Source organism: Oryctolagus cuniculus, chromosome 14 (assembly GCF_051225735.1).
Source record: "Oryctolagus cuniculus isolate XC-2025 breed Fujian yellow rabbit chromosome 14, ASM5122573v1, whole genome shotgun sequence".
In the NCBI taxonomy this organism is placed as follows: Eukaryota; Metazoa; Chordata; class Mammalia; order Lagomorpha; family Leporidae; genus Oryctolagus; species Oryctolagus cuniculus.
In genome coordinates, this window is record NC_142880.1 from 73,731,934 (window position 1) to 73,749,036 (window position 17,103).

Consider the following 17,103-nt stretch of genomic DNA (forward strand, 5'->3'; position numbering starts at 1 on the left):
ATAAAGGCCAAAGAGATACATTCCAATTAGGTTTTTTTAGGGCATAACTCTGGCCTGAAGTTTTGTGCATTTAGAGAGGTTAGCAGCTAGGAATTTAGGGCCAACTTTCCTATCTACAGATCTTAGGTCTGCATTCTCACTCCCACACACCGTAGTGCCATATATCCAGTTCTTGGCTTCTGAGGCCTATTCAAAACTCCTCAGCTATATCCTTCTCTGAAAACACTCTAGCCTGTGCTACAACTTCCTGCGGCCCATTCTTCAACTGTTGTTCTGGGCACTCATTGATGTATCATTCACTGGTTTTGTTCCCCTCATATCCCTCTTCATCATTGTGGACGTACCTATTGAAATTGATTCATTTTTATTTAACATAACAAGCGGTCGATCTATCATACTGACTACAAAACCTTACTTTAAAATCTCTATTTTATATATATATATATATATATATGGGAAGAGAGAGAGATAGAGCTAGAGCTAGAGCTAGAGCTAGAGAGATGAGAGAGAGAGAGAGAATCATTCATCCACAGTTCACTCCCTAAATGACTACAACAGCCAGGTCTGGACCAAACTGAAACCAGGAACCCGGAATTCTATCTTGGTCTCCCACCTTGGCGGCTGGGACTCAAGATATAGATAAATCTTCAGCTGCCTTCCCAGGTGCAGTAGCAGGAAGCTGGATTAGAAGTTGAGTTCTGGGGCTGGCACTGTGTCTTATCAGGTAAAGCTGCTGCCTGAAGTGCCGGCATCCCATATGGGTGCTGTTTTGAGTCCTGGCTGCTCCACTTCCAATCTAGCTCTCTGCTATGGCCTGGGAAAGCAGTGGAAGATGGCTCAAGTCCTTGGGCCCCTGAACCCACATGGGAGACCCGGAAGAAGCTCCTGGCCCCTGGTTTTGGATTGGCCTAGTTCTGGCTGTTGTGGCCACTTGGGGAGTAAAGTAGCGGATGGAAGACCTTTCTTTCTCTGCCTCTGCCTCTGCCTCTCTGTAACTCTGCCTTTCAAATAAATAAATAAATTGTAAAAAAAAATAGAAGTCGGGTACTAAGGAATTGAATTGCGCTGATACAGGATGCCAGCATTACAAGCTGCAGCTTAACCCTCTGCACTATGCCAGCCTCTACCCCTATGTCATGAATGCTGGTTAATTTTCTTAGCATCTTATATAGTTATTTTTACTCAGAGATCAATCAAGTAGAGGTCTAAGCAAAGCAATATAATTCTTAGTTAACATTATTTATGTCCAGACTTCTTCACATTTCAGTGTGCTGTACACATCCATTTCTAATTCCAAAAATTAAATCATAGAACATTGGCCTTTTATACACTTTTGAATTACATGCATTTTAAGTCACCCAATTAAAAGACAATAATAATATCTAATATGATATAATGCTTGAAGCAATGGTTATTAAAATCTATTAATCAAATTATAAACATTAATTAATTAAAAATTAGTAAGACATTGCAACTTGCAGAACCGGCTTTCTGAGTGCATGTTATATTCCCTCTTACCACAGGGTGGCACCACTTTAGTGGATAATTAAAAATACTCTCCAATAGGTTTTCATAAAGTGTGCATCTTTTGAATCCCACTGCATCTCTAGAAATCAATGCCTACCATGAACTGTGATCACTGAGTTTGTGGATCTGACGCATCCCATAGTCCACTGTGAGCTGTCGAACAGTGAGGGCTCAGGTGTCCAGGTTCCTCATAGATCATGCTCTGTAGGGATTAGAAGCTCTTGGTTCCTAAAAGCCCTATCCCTCTGGCAAAGCAAGGAAGCACATCATGTTCTGCTCATATAATTCCAAGTCAGCTAAGAGCACTCACACTGTGTGGATTTGAATGCTAGGAAACCAAAATGTGTTCCAATCAATAATCAAAGCTTATTAGAGATAATATAAAATGGTGAGACAGATGGAGAAATACTCCTCTGACTCATAAGGTAGGGCTATCAGGAATAATCAGGGACACAAATTAGATACAGGAAACACTTGACCAGTGTCCCCTCCACACACACACACACACATTGAGTCTTTAATCATCAAGGACTGTTTCCAGCCATGTGCCTTTTCCTCTTAAGAACAGCATTTCGGAGATCCTTCTATGCGCTAAGCACCATGTTGTATGCTTTTCATTTTTTATACTGCTTAATTCTTTTTTTTTTTTTTTGACAGAGTGGACAGTGAGAGAGAGAGAGACAGAGAGAAAGGTCTTCCTTTGCTGTTGGTTCACCCTTCAATGGCCGCCGCGGCCAGCGCGCTGCGGCCGGCGCACTGCGCTGATCCGAAGGCAGGAGCCAGGTGCTTCTCCTGGTCTCCCATGGGGTGCAGGGCACAAGCACATGGGCCATCCTCCACTGCACTCCCTGGCCACAGCATAGAGCTTGCCTGGAAGAGGGGCAACCGGGACAGAATCTGGTGCCCTGAGCGGGACTAGAACCCGGTGTGCTGGCGCCACAAGGCAGAGGATTAGCCTAGTGAGCCGTAGCGCCGGCCTATACTGCTTAATTCTTGTATCAGCTCTGTCAGGTAAGCACAATCATTCTTCCTTCACAGATAGAGGTGGCTCAGACACTTACCTGGGTCATTCACCCAGCAAGGATCAGAACCAGGGTTCAGATCAGGTCATCTGTGCCCCAAAGGCCACACGTGGCCTCTCACCCCAGGATGGGCTCCTGTTTCTCTGTGCACATCCACCTTCTACAATGACACATTTTTCTATCTGAATCAACATCCCACTCTGAATTAGAGCTGCCAGTTTTCTGCTAATCAATATTTTCCTTGGTGTTTTTGCAACTGCTTAAAAATCATAGTGAAAAGGCCTATCTCTATTATGCTCAGTATCCTGATTATTGTGCACTTTGAAGGTTCTGAGGGTTTACTTAACAGAGGAATTCCAGAGGAAAGTACAGACTCACACCACGAGGACTGCATTCAAATCATCTGAGGCCTGCAGAGGCACAACAGGAGCGATGGGTTCATTCAGTGGGGCTGGGCGCCACATTAAACAGGAGAGCTTTGGAATCTCAAGGTGGAAGCGACCGGGAAGACGTATTGAGTCCTAATAACTAACTGGCCTTTAATATATTCTTCCCTGGACCTAATACACAGTCAACCAGCCTCCCCTCAAATATCAGAGAATTCTATTATCCAAGAATGACTTTCAATCGTGGTCAAGTATCACTGTTTGTCTTTGTACACTGATATATTGCAGGTGCGGTGCTAAGGAGGCAGAGGTGGACATGGCAGCTAGCGTTCCTGGAGGATTTCCCACTTGGTCAGAACTGATTCCAATCTGGGTCAGAGCCTATCCCTAAGAGAATAGGGGGGCATCAAGAGAACTGTTTGCAGATGCTAAAGGAGAAAAACAGAAATAGAGACAAAAATAATTTTCTTTGTCTTTAATTGTACTTATCTGGTTTAGCATTCTGAGGTGGACTAGAAACGTACCTAAATTCTGACAAAAGTTCTTGGCACAATTGGGTCATATGATAGTTGAAAGTCTACTTAAAAAGGAAAAAAAAAAGGTCTTGTAGTATAAATCTGTGCAGAGAATCGTTATTATGCATGCTAAAATTTTGGCCTACACTTTTTGCATAAACAAAACCATATGATTAATTCAAAGCCATCAAAACTTCTGGAAAAAATATCTATGGTAGGTATGCCACAATGCCGTTGTGGTTTTTTCAACTCCTAAAATAGTCACTTCCACAAGAGGGCGCCCGTTGATATCTTTTTCTCAGAATATTAATTGGAAGCCAGATTTTGAAATAATGGGATGTTGTTACATTTTACATTTATGTATTACACTGAATATTTCAATAAAAGCTACATAGTGCAGTTGGGAAGATAACCTTCATTGTTACTCTCCCCAATATGACATCTTAGGTTACAGGAAAAGTACAATTTCTATTTGATTTACAAACACACACACATAGACACACACACACAAAACAAACGAACAAAAAAACCAAAAAACAAAACCCCTTTCTCTCCAGTTCAGTAGTTTTGTTTTTAAAAATAATGGGGCTTGCAACGTGGTGTAGCCGGTTATGCTGCCACCTACAGCACCGGTATCTCATATGTGTGCCATCTCAAGTCCTGGCTGCTTCTCTTCCCCTATTAATATGCCTTGGAAAGCAGTGGAATATGGCCCAAGTGTTTGGGCCTCTGCACCCACGTGGGAGACCCAGATGAACCTCCTGGCTCCTGGTTTTGGTCTGGCCCCACTCTGACCATTGTGACCATTTGAGGAGTGAACCAGCAGATGGGAGACTTTTCTCTTTCCATGTCTTCCTCTCTGTTTCTCTGTACCTCTTTCTTCCAAATAAATAAACAAATCTTTTTTAAAAAGAATGTTAAAATGCATTTAAGAAATATAGATTCGTGTTATCAATATGCTTATAATTTTCTTACATATTAAATATGTGCAAGATTGCTTTAAACAGCAAAATAAATAGCTATGATTCTTCCCCCCCTTTATTTTTTTATGAAATCCAAGAATAAAAGGCCTCTGCCCTGTATTGGGGTGTTGCTAAAATCATAAATGTCTCTAATTTGGCAGATTCTCCAAAGTATTTTGTGTTACTCTTTGGAAGGGAGTAGTGAATCTGCTAGGTTAAGCCTCGTATGAACAATCCAGTCACATACACACATCTATACACATGTATGCAGGTAAATAGACACACATACACACACACCAATGCTTACAACAATTTACACACTTAGGTTTGTCCCCTTTCCATCTCTTATACTGGGTCCTTTTGCTACAGCCAAAGAATAAACAGTGAAATGGCAATGCAATCTGCTTCCTGCACAGGATGAAAGCGTCGAATTGTCCCCTTCTAGAAAGTGCTGGGAGAATTCTTCATAATTTAGGACATTTCTTCATAAAATTGCTCTCTGACCACAAAGGAGGAAATGTTTAGCAATAAAAATAGTCTTTATTGGGTACCTAATTGTGCCAGGCATTACATAATAATAATTATTATTTTATTTTATTCTCTTAACAATAACGACTTAGATGTTGTCAATATCCTCAGTTTATAGCTGGGAAAAACTGAGTGTCAGAGAAGTTTAGCACTTACCTAAGGTTCCTTGCTCTGGCAGAACAAGGATTTGGATCCAGGTCTGTCTTACTACAGGTCCCAAAACATTTAACAATCATTCTTTATGCCCCTCTGAAACCCAGACATAATTTTATTATAATGGCAAGCCCACACCTTAGACTTGAGTCCTAGTGTGCCCTCAGATTTTGTTTGGACACAACTGGATCTGAAAAATCTATGGCTGTCTTTGATGGACACCATTTTGGGTGGAGAGGAAAGGAGGGAAGTTATTTCCAAACTTCCACTGGTTTTCAGAATGGTACCAGTACCCCTGAGTGCTGTGATAGGTCAGGAACAGGCACAGGAACCAAGTCATGTTCCAGGACTTTTGCTTGATCAACTGGGAAAGCTGGGCTGTGATGCTGTGAGCATTGGGGAATTCCACAAGGGCCCCAGGAGTTTCACTCACCACATCTTCATCCAGGGAAAAGGGAGTAGAGCCATGGACCTGGAGATGCCACTTAGCAAAAACTCCATTCAACCTGCAGCCAGGGCTCCCCATCTGGAATTTTTCAGTTAAGTGAGATAATATACTTCCTTCTTGGCAGAGCCATTTTGGACCTCTGTCACCCGTAATGTGAATACCCTAGCTGAGTGCACTGGCTCAGTGCAGCAGTGTGGCAGGATGCTGAGCTGCACTGCTCTAGACCTGGCACCAAGGGTCAGCATGGAGAGCCCTCGCATTCTGAGGAGAGCAGCCAGCAGTGGACCAGACATTTCTCCCAGGCCTCCCAAAGGCTCTGTAAAACAGAGCCTACTACACATGACTTCTTCAACTCCAGAGTTTGTGAACAAAGGGCTTGGAATAGAACAGGGTGAAAGTCAGGAGACTCCTTGTCCTCAGGAAAACTGTGGGGTTTGGGGAGAGAAAAGGAGGGTGCTCCTTCACCAAAGCAAATTATAGGAGGGCTCCAAGCAAGAGCTCAGAAGCTGGGGACCTGCAAGATTTGAGCTCTCAGTGGAATCATGTGTGCCCTGGTAGGATGCCTACTTAGACTGTGAACTGACTGATTTGTTTCTGTGCTTGTCTGGATGGGTGAGAAAGAACCAAAAGAGAGATAGCAGGAAGAAGGGATGGGTGGTCTACTCTACCACTGTTTGTGGCAAAGATGAATGAGTTGATTGTGGGTCAAGTGGGTAACACAGAAAGTAGCCAGAGTTTAGGAGTCTTAACCTGCCTATAATGGTGGCCGGCTGAGCAAAGGAGCCCCTAACAAGAAGTAGTAGGGTGATGGCCTGAGCTAATGGGAGAGGTGAAATTAGAGAGGGATTTCTGGTTAGGAAACCATGGAGTGCAAGGGTCCTGCAGGGCCTCTGCAAGACTCACACATGGACCACACAAGAAAGGGAAGAGGTTTAAGTCACATTTGAGATTGATGCTTTAAAAATAAATTTAATGTGTTTTAATGGCTTAAAGTGACTGGGAATTTATGGGATTTATCCCAGATGGTATTAAGTGACAAGAAATGGAGAATGAATTAGGCATGGTGGAAGGCAATGAGTGGAAGAAACAAAACTTTTAAATATTTATACTCTACTGAATTGAGATTGCTCAGTAACTCTAGGGGAATATTAGAGAATTTCCCCCTCACTGCCTGAAATGGCCCAAAAGGCAATAGAAATGTCAGCATTGAGTCTCAAGTGTTTATGGCATAGCCAGCACTAGCATCTATCTATAGTTGTGTTGCAATTTTGGTTTCCCTCAAAATCCTATTTCAGGAGGTTTCTCTGGAAGAGATTGGAAGTAGAGAGGGTTAGGCCAAGAGCAAGGTAAGAGTGTATGTCCATTGCTTATCTAGGTTTCATGAAACTTCACACAGCCAAAATCCATTTAGATTCTTATTTTTAGAAGACATGAGTGATTGGTCACTCTTTCTTACGTGAAATTTGTGTTTCCTATTCTTCTTTATATGTTGGGAGATGATTTTTGTTGTTGTTGTTTTTATTTTAAGGTATAGTTCTAAAAGACTACTCTCATCATTCTTAATAATTCCTCAGGGGTATTGGGGAGCCCTAGAATAATTCAGGAAAGAAAACATGACATGGGAGAATGACAGGTGAAACGATAGGTATTTCACTCAAATATGAAGAGGGACCCACAGGCAGGGAGCTTGATAAAGTGTAGAATAGTCTGGGTGGGGCTTTGCAGAAGTGCAGAGTGCCTTGTCAAATGATGCAGCAGCTGCTACTCAATTCTAGATGACTGTTGCTATGTGAGCACGCATACTTGCTTTCACCAAGACTTCCAATTTTTCAAGAGAAATGAAAATTTTCAGGTTTTTATATAAATCTCATCCTTTTTAAGTGTTGGCAACTGTTCAAAAATTTTTTAAAGCACCACATGGGCCAAAGAAAACACATCTGTGAGCCGATATGGCTGGTAGGTTGCCAGCAACCTCTGGCATAGGTAATGGGAGAAGGTGGTCAGACTGAAAAATGGAATGAAAGCTCAGAGCCTGTCAATCATCATTGCTCCTAAAATGAGTTTCGCACCAGAGGCATCAGTCAGACTGGAAGCAAGAACTTTGTAGGGGGTCTGAGGGATAGAGGAAGCAAGGCAAAGTGTGCTAATGCTAACGAATGAAGCACTGGTGTCCCCGGATGCTGACAGTCACCCTGGGAATATGTCACCTATAGAAGGACTCACTTGAGAACAGGTGAAGAGACAGACTTCCAATTAATGCCAGAATCTGCTTTAGCAAATATGACAGAATCTGCTGCAGGTAAGACTGGGAGCCTTCAAAAAAGTTACGAATGCAAGTTTCCTACAATGACATTTGAAACTCAGAGGAATAATTTCTGAGAGGCAAGAGGCCAAATGGTTTCCTCTACTGAGATCGTTCCAAAGGGCTGGCTTGGGTGGGGGTGGGTTAAAGAGATGTGGGTGCACATATGGACATGAGATCAGAGCAAGTTAGGAATAGTTCTGAGACAATGCTGTGCTCAGAAGGTGGCCATGAGAGGAGCATCATGGTTAGAAATGTATGTATCTGGACTAGATACATACATTTCTAAGAACTCATCCAGTATTTGTACATTGCAGTTGTTTCCTAAGTCTGTTCATTATGCTTTATGAACTTGACTTTTACAGTTTGCTCTCAACACAGAAGCCCAAGTGATTCTTGTAGAACTTGAAATGGATGATATCACTCCTCTGCTAAAAGTTCTTTCATGGCTTCCCATCTGCTGTGGTTTGACTATGGCTATCTCCACCCAAATTCATGTTGTGCCTTAATTCCTCCATGCAGCAAGGATTAGGACCTTTAAGAGATAATTAGCTTGTGGAGGCTCCACCCCCACTAATGGATTAGTAACTCTGAGGCATCCTAACTCTCATGGGACAATATTAGCACTTGAGAAAGTGAGTTGTGATTAATGAGGCTAGTATGGCCCCTGAATGTCACTTCCACATACGCTACTCACCACTCTCCCAGGGCTCCCATCATATGATGGCGTCTGCCACATTGTGACACAGCCAGGGGCCCCATGCTAGACCCCAGTATCATGCTGTTTGGACTTTCCAGCCACCAAAATCATAAGCCAAATCAATGCCAGTTCTTTATACAGTACCCAGCCTCAGGTATCTTGCTAAAGCAATACATTAAAACACTCTTTCCCTTGGAGAATACACCAAACCCCTTAAAAATTGGATGACAAGGCTCCTAATATGGTCCCAGCTCTGTTTTATTTAAGGCTATTTCTTCCAATGCTGAATCCTTTGCCCATTCTGCTCCAGCCAATCACACAGGCCCCATGCATTCCCTGACCACATCAAACATCCGCAGGACACTTGCACTTCTTGTTTTCTCTGCCCAAATGGCTCTTCTCCTGGATATCTGCATGGTGCACCACCTCACCTCATTCATATCCTGCTCAGTGCATAACATCAGGAGAATAATCACTGAATACTGAATACAATGCAAAACAGCATCACTCGCATCCAGCACTTTCTCCATAAGTCTACTTATTTTTCACATCATTGAACACTACCTGGTAGATTATTGTTTTCTTTCTTTAAAACCATTTGTCCCCATTAGAATGAAAAATTCATTAAAGTTTTGCCAACGGATATATTGCCAGAGTCCAGAACACAGCTGGCACATAGTAGGTACTTGATAAATATTTGCTGAATGAAAGGATGAGCGAATGAAGCAACTAAGGAAACTTTCAATAATGTATCAGAAATGAGAAGTCATAGACTAGGGAACTACTTAGTTCTGAAAGAGATTTGGAACGTTGGGCTATTTCCAACATTAAAAAAAAATTGTGATTATCATTGTCTATTCCTCTACAGTGATGAGTAATGTTGGTGACATGAAGTTGAAAGGATGGGTGGTTGCTTTCTGGAAAGAAGGGAGGCTGACTCCTTGAAAACTGTTGAAAGATCAGAAAGGAGTAGATAGGGTTCCAGGCTTGCATGAAGAAATTGGCTCTGAACTTGGCCAGTAAAAGACCCATATGTGAGTTTACAACAGAGAGGACATTATGTCTAAAAACTATTACTGTGATTGTGCCAGAATCTGTAATCAGGACCTATGACTTTTCTGGATTTCTTAACTTTTTAGAAAGTTCATGATTTAGATATATTTCTCCCGAATGTTCGCTGTCATCAAGATCTAGTAGTGACAGCACTCTTAAGGGATTACTAGTGGACTTTCCTAACTTGTTGAGCATTTCTTCTTCTGTAACACATATTTACGAAACATAGGCGAGAGGGAGACAAATATTTGACATAGTCTCTCCCAAAGCCTTTTATCCCCCTCCCTCTCTTTAAGGCTGTGGATATGACTGTACATACATAAAGTATACTATTTCCCCCTTTGAGTTATTTATTCTCAGCCACCTTTGCTCCTAGAAATGGGTGGGAAGCAGGTAGGCACAGGATGAGTAAAACTTCATTCATTTCCTAATATTATGCACTGAACATCACATTAATCAAACAGTCCCAACTGGAAAAGACTAAGAGACAAAAATGACTCCCATGTTGCTGTAATAGATATCTAAATTTGAGATGGGCAAGGCTTTCCCATTTTTAAGACTGAAAATTGTTAATGTTCTGAATTTTAACTTTTTTAGTTTCAAAGGTTTTTTAAGTTCCAGTGTAGAAAACAGGACTTTGTTTTCAGAATAATTTATTTTAATTCAAGTTTAATAAACTCAAGATGCGGAAATGACTCAAAAACAATGAAATGTGCTTTCCTAAGCAAGCGTATTAGGTTGTAATTCCAAGAAAACATGTGAATAAAACCACAAAAAATAAAATTTTTAATTAGAATATTTTATGGGCCCAATTTTCCTTGTAGGATATATAGAATTTTGTGCTCAATTCCCATTAAATGTCATAAAAACAATACACAAAATTCATCACACATAATGGTCAAAATGTGACTTAAGCCCAAAGAGTTATTTCTCTCCCTGCAATTGATGGAAATCTCATTTGGGTTGTCCTGTACCTAGCTGGAAACTTTCCTGACCTCTTTGCAGTGATAAAAATACTCTACCACTTGACTTTGTCAGTGAAGTATTGTCTATTTTACTATTTCTCAATTATGTCTCTTCTCATATTTTAGACACTTATAATCCACTTCCTTTATTCATTGATATACTCATAAAAATAATCACTTGAATATCTAATTCCAACCTCTCCCCATGGGGAAATAATGACTTATCAGTCACATTTCCATCAAGGATTGTAATTTAGATGATGAGATAACATGTACATAAGTAACTACATGCTAGGGTTCTGTGTGATCTTTGTTGTACAGAGCCAAGTTTCATAGGAAGTTGAAGAAGGAAGCTATCACCACCAGAAAGATTAGAAAGGTTTTTGTGGAGGAGGCAGAATGCAATGCTGGAACTTGAGGACAATATTGCAACACTGGAGTCAAAGAAGGGAAGGGAGGTGATTACTGGTGAAAGGATACCAAAAAATGGGGGGGGGGCAAATTGCATGGGGAAGAAACAACACAAGCTAAGTCACTGAAGCAAAAAAATAAATAAATAAAAAAGGGGTGGTGGTGGTGGTGGTGCATCAGGTAGCCAAGTCAAGATAGACGTGTATGGAATGACAGCTTCCAATCAGATAGTGTGGGTATTTGAATAGCAAGCTGGATTGGTTAGGAATAACGTCATCTGTAAGAACCAGAGAATCTGATTACAACACAGAGATTTGTGATCTTTTAAACAAGATATCCAGATCTAGGAATTCTTGAGATTGTGTCTGCAGCTCAACCGAATTCTTATGGATCAGGGTGTTTCTCCATGTGCTCTGTCATCCTTCGGGATTTAATCCTTGTTTGTCTCCCCATGGTTGTAAGGTAGATGTGGAAGTTACAGGCATTATGTCTGCCTTCAAGACAGGCAGTATGGGGACAAAATGTCTACAAGCACATGTTCTTTTAATCATGAAAGCAAAAGATGGGGTTGGCACTGTGGCATAGCAGGTTAAGCCACCACCTGCAGTGCTGGCATCCCATATGGGCGCCAGTTCAAGTCCTGGCTGCTCCACTTCCAATCCAGCTCTCTGCTGTGGCCTGGGAAAGCAGCAGAAGATGGCCCAAGTGCTTGGGCCCCTGAATCCATGTGAGAGACCTGGAGGAAGCTCCTGGCTCCTGGTTTCAGATTGGCTCAGCTCTGGCCATTGCAGCCAACTGGGGAGTGAACCAGAGGATGGAAAACCTCCCTTCCCCCTGCCCTGGTCTGCCTCTGCCTCTCTGTAATTCTGCCTTTCAAATAAATGAATAAATCTTAAAAAAAAAAAGCAAAGGCTTTCTCAGAATCCCTCAGTAGTCCTGTCCAAAAATGAATCAGTGGCTACTTGTAGCTGAAAGGGGGGCAGAGAAAACAAAGTATCTGCTTTTCAGACTTTGTGGTGGGTGTGTCGACAAAGAAAAGTGTTGAGAATGACTGTTTCTCAGCTAGCCAACTTGCCCAAGTTAGACTAGAGTGTGTGGATCTTGTAAACAATGGGCCACCAGTAAAGAGCTTCAGGAGAGAAACAGCATAGGGTAAGGCTTTAATATGATTAACCTGGTTGAGTTGTGAACACTGGATTAGAGCTGAGAGATTGGAAGCTAAAGCAAAAATTAAGAACATGTTCTATTTTGGACTTGATCAATTTGAAATCTTACTGGATATACAAGTATAACCATTGTCATTCCCAAGTGGGGCGGAGTTTGAAGGTGGGAGTGTGAGTTTGTGTTCTTTTTTGTTTCCTGTCTTTGAGAAAGTTTGATCACTCTATGCCCACCAAGCACAGGATTAGAGTTATATATGCTTATGCACACGCTTCCAGTTCTTTCTACTTGGACAGCTTGTCATTACCTCCAACTCATCATTTCAACAAGGAATTTATGGCCAAAGGCATATTTTTGTACTGTATTGAAGCATTTTACATTATTAGAAATAATTCAACTGTTAGTATATATCTTTTTTCTTGATTTTTAAATTTTTATTTTCATTAATTTGAAATGCAGAGAGACATAGAGAAAGAGATGGAGATAGAGTGAGAGAGAGAGAGATCGTTCATCCACTGATTCACTCCCCAAATGCCCATAAAAGCATATTGTGCTTCAAATTGATGTTAAATTAAGAGGAAAGTAATTGAGTAAGTAAGTAAGTAAGAACAAGATATACTAGAAGAATGGCTATAGAATCAGAAGCCCAGTTTTCATAACAAATGAGTAAGAATCTGATGCCTAAGGTGTAATCTGTTGCAACCACAGCTCTAACCAGCTGTGGTTCCCACATCCTGAGTATCAGGAGAGCAGAGTGATGAGGAGAAAGGCTCTGAGGTAAGAGTGCTTGAGTGGGGCCGGTGCTGTGGTGCAGTGGGTTAACGCCCTGGCCTGAAGAGTCAGCATCCCACATGGGTGCCGGTTCTATTACTGGCTGCTCCTCTTCCGATCCAGCTCTCTGCTATGGCCTGGGAAAGCAGTAGAAGATGGCCCAAGTCCTTGGGCCCCTGCACCTATGTGAGAGACCCAGAAGAAGCTCCTGGCTCCTGGCTTCGGATCAGCACAGTTCCAGCTGTTGCTGCTAATTGGGGAGTGAACCATCAGATGGAAGACTTTCTCTCTGCCTCTCCTCTCTCTCTATAACTCTGACTTTCAAATAAATAAATAAATCTTTTTTAAAAAAAGAGTGCTTGGGTTTCACTTCTGGATCCATCACTTCCTCACTGTGTCACCCCAGGAAATTAGAATGAGTTAACGTTTCTGTGCCTCGGTCTCCTCATCCACAAAGGAAAGAATTCCTGTGATGGCTCAGTGAGGTAACCCACACAAGTAAGTGAAGCAGAGCCTGGCAATGCTGCTGCTCTACTGTGACTGTACTTGACTCACTAACACTACTACGGCAGTTACTACCAGTACAGTGACACTACTGCTCTGTTATACCATTACATAGCATGACACTCCTGTTACTAACACTACTGTCACTGTTCCCACCAGTTCCAATGTACTATTGTTACTATTATTACAACACTACATTGCTACAGTTACAGCTATATTCCAGTTACTAAAACTACTATCATTATTCTACTATATCATTACACCACTGTTACCACTTCAGCTATCACAACATTGCTGTTGTTGGTACCACTACAACTACTGTCCTGTCCTGATATATAATCATTGTCACTGATGGTACTATCATGCTACTGTTACTATTCCTAACACTACTGCAACAACACTGCTATGCACTATACTCCTGTTACTATTGCTACTTTCAATACTACTGCTACTACTAGCAGGATTACCAGTGCTGTTATAATACTTCTGCTAATACTATCACTACTACAACTACTCGGCTGCCACTACTGCTACTATCACTGTTGCTACAATTTCTTTAAAAATTTTTAAGATTTATTTTATTTATTTGGAAGGCAGAGTCACAGAGACAGAGGGAGAAATTGAGAGATCTTCCATCCATTGGTTCACTCCCCAAATGGTCACAACAGACTAGGCTGGATCAGAACAAAGTCAGGAGCCAGGAACTTCATCCAGGTCTCCCACATGAGTTCAGAGGCCCAAGTACTTAGGCCATCCATCCTCTGCTGCTTTTCCAGGTACATTAGCAGAGAGCTAGATCAGAAGTGGAGCAGCTGGGACTTGAACAGGTGCCCATAGTGGATGCTGGCATTGCAGGCAGTGACTACCTTCTTCACCACAGCACCAGCCCCTGTTTCTACAATTTCTACTGCACAGTATTACTACTACCATTACTTCTGCTCTGCTATTATTACTACTACAGTTATACACTTTTACTGCTACTACTGCCACTCCTGTGACAACCAGCATGGAAATATTTTCTTCATGGGAAAAATAAGAAAATCTCAAAGTCTGTTTTTAGCAAAGATGCTCAAATTCTCTAGCAGCCAATCATCTTGGGTGACTTCTCAGCAGTATTTGGCATAACTGGCTATTTTCCACTACTAGGTTTACTTTTTTTTCTCTGATTTCCTGGACACTGTGCTCTTTTGGTCAAATTTCCCCACTTATCACTGGCTATTCCTTCTCCATCTCCATTACTGGTTCTTCCATTCCTTGAGTTTTTTTTTTTTAAGATTTTATTTATTTATTTTAGAGAGAGAGAGTTTCAGACAGTGAGAGGGAGAGACAAAGAGAAAGGTCTTCCTTCCATTGGTTCACTCCCTAAATGGTCGCAATGGCCGGAACTGTGCCGATCCAAAGCCAGGAGCTTCTTCCAGTCCTCCCATGTGGGTGCAGGGGCCCACAGACTTGGGCCATCTTCTATTGCTTTCCCAGGCCATTGCAGAGAGCTGGATTGGAAGAGAAGCAGCCGGGACTAGAATCAGCGCCCATATGGGGTGCTGATGCTGCAGGCAGAGGATTAACCTACTGTGCCACAGCGCCAGCCCCTTGAACTTCTAATACACAATAACATGAGACTTAGCATTCATACTAATATTCATGTCCATGTTCTGGACTTTTATCCTTGGTCCTTTCCTTGATATTCCATCATTCCTGATCCTACTCAGTCCCATGGTTTTATTTTTTTTCTTCCCAGAAACCTTTTATTTAAGGTATACAAACTTTCATAAATACAACTATAGGAACATGGTGATAGTGATTTTTCCCATTGTACCACCCTCCCACCCTTCCTCTTCTTCCCTCTCCTAGTCCAATTCTTATTATTTACTAAGACCTATTTTCTTTCCTTTTTTCACAGAAACTTTTTATTTAAGGAATACAAACTTCATGCATTTCATAAATACAACCTTAGGAATACATTGATTCTTCCAATCCTCCCATGGTTTTAAAGACCAGCTATATGCTGAACTCCCCAGCCCAAATATCCTCCCACATGTTAACCTCAATATCAGACCTCTCATTTCACATTTCTGCTTCTACGTCTAGTAGACATTTCAAGTGATACAACAAAAGTGGAACTCCCATCTTCCCTCAAAAATCTGCTCCATATACAATGTCCTCTATTTGTCAATTTTTCTATATATGGCAACTCCATCATTCTAGGTGCTCAAGCCAAAAACCTCAGACTTATCCTTGACTCCTCTGCTTCCCACACAACATCTGTCCATCAAGAAACCTGTCTGCCTGTCTTGAAAATGGATGTAGGCTCTGTCCATGTGATTCCATCTCCATTCCTCCCATCCTTTGTAATGTAACTTATAGGCTCTCCTAGGAAGAAATGAAATTCTGGGGCCAGCAATATGGCACAGAGGGTTAACCTGCTTGATCTCAATGCCAGCATCCCATATGCATACTAGATCAAGCCCTGGCTGCTCTGCTTTTGATCTAGCTTCTCGCTAATTTCTTGTAAGAAAGCAGCAGAAGATGGCCCACGTATTTGGGCTCCTGCCACCCATATGGGAGGCATGATGGAATTCCTGACTCCTGGCTTTAGCCTGGCTCATTTGAGGAGTGAGTAAACCAGTGGGTGGAAGATCTCTCTTTATTTCTGTCTCCCCTTTTGTTCTGTTGCTCTATCTTTCAAATAAATAAATAAATACTTCTTTTAAAAGCAAACTGGAATCTCCAGTCTTCCAACCTGCATAAGCCCCATGACTCACTGTAACTAATGAGTCTTCCTCCTGGGATGATGTGGCAGTTCTGAGCCTAGGCCTCAAGAGTCCTTGCCCGCCTCTGGTCATTTAGAAGCCCACTGCCACTCTGTGAACAAACACCCCCGTTCTCAAGCCAGTAGGTATGCAGTTCCCTGAAGAAGATCCTCCTGCAACTTACTACAGAGACAACCAGTACCTGCCTGAGCCCAGCCTGTTTTTCTAATCTACACAATTGTGAGCTCAACAACAGTGCTTACTTTTAGCAACCAAAATCTAGAGTGGTTTGTTCCCTAGCAGTAGCTTCCTTACACATCTCCCTGCTGCTACTCTGGCCTGCTCCAACCTAGAGTTAGCAGAGAGGGCAAGAATAACTTTTTTAAAGACACAGACCAGAATCACATCACTCCTCTGGCTCAACACTCTACAATGGCTCCTTCCAGGAACCTGTAAGGCTGTAACTCATCTGGCTTCTGTTACTGCTCTGCCTGCATCTTCTACTACTTGATCCTTCATGCTCTCTATTCCAACCACACCAGCTTGCTTTACATTTCTTAAACACACCAAGCACACTCCTGCCTGATACAATCTCTGCTCTTGTTCGTTGCCCAGCTAGAAATGTTTTTGCCGGATAGTCCCTTGGCTAACTTTCCCAATATCCCCTGATCTCTTCTCTAATCTCATCTTTTCCATGAGGCCTCCTTACTTTATCACAACAGCTTGATTCCCACTCCCAGCATCCTCAGTTTCTACATTTATCCCATTCTACATTTTCACTTTTCTTTCAACCTCACCTTCTGATATACCATGAAGTTTACTAAATTGTAAAGAATTATTAGTTATAGTATTTCTCTTTGTACTGATCTAGGTTCTCCAGAGAAACAACAGCAATACGAATAATATGTGTGGTACATGTGTGTGTGTGTGTGTGTGTGTACAGCA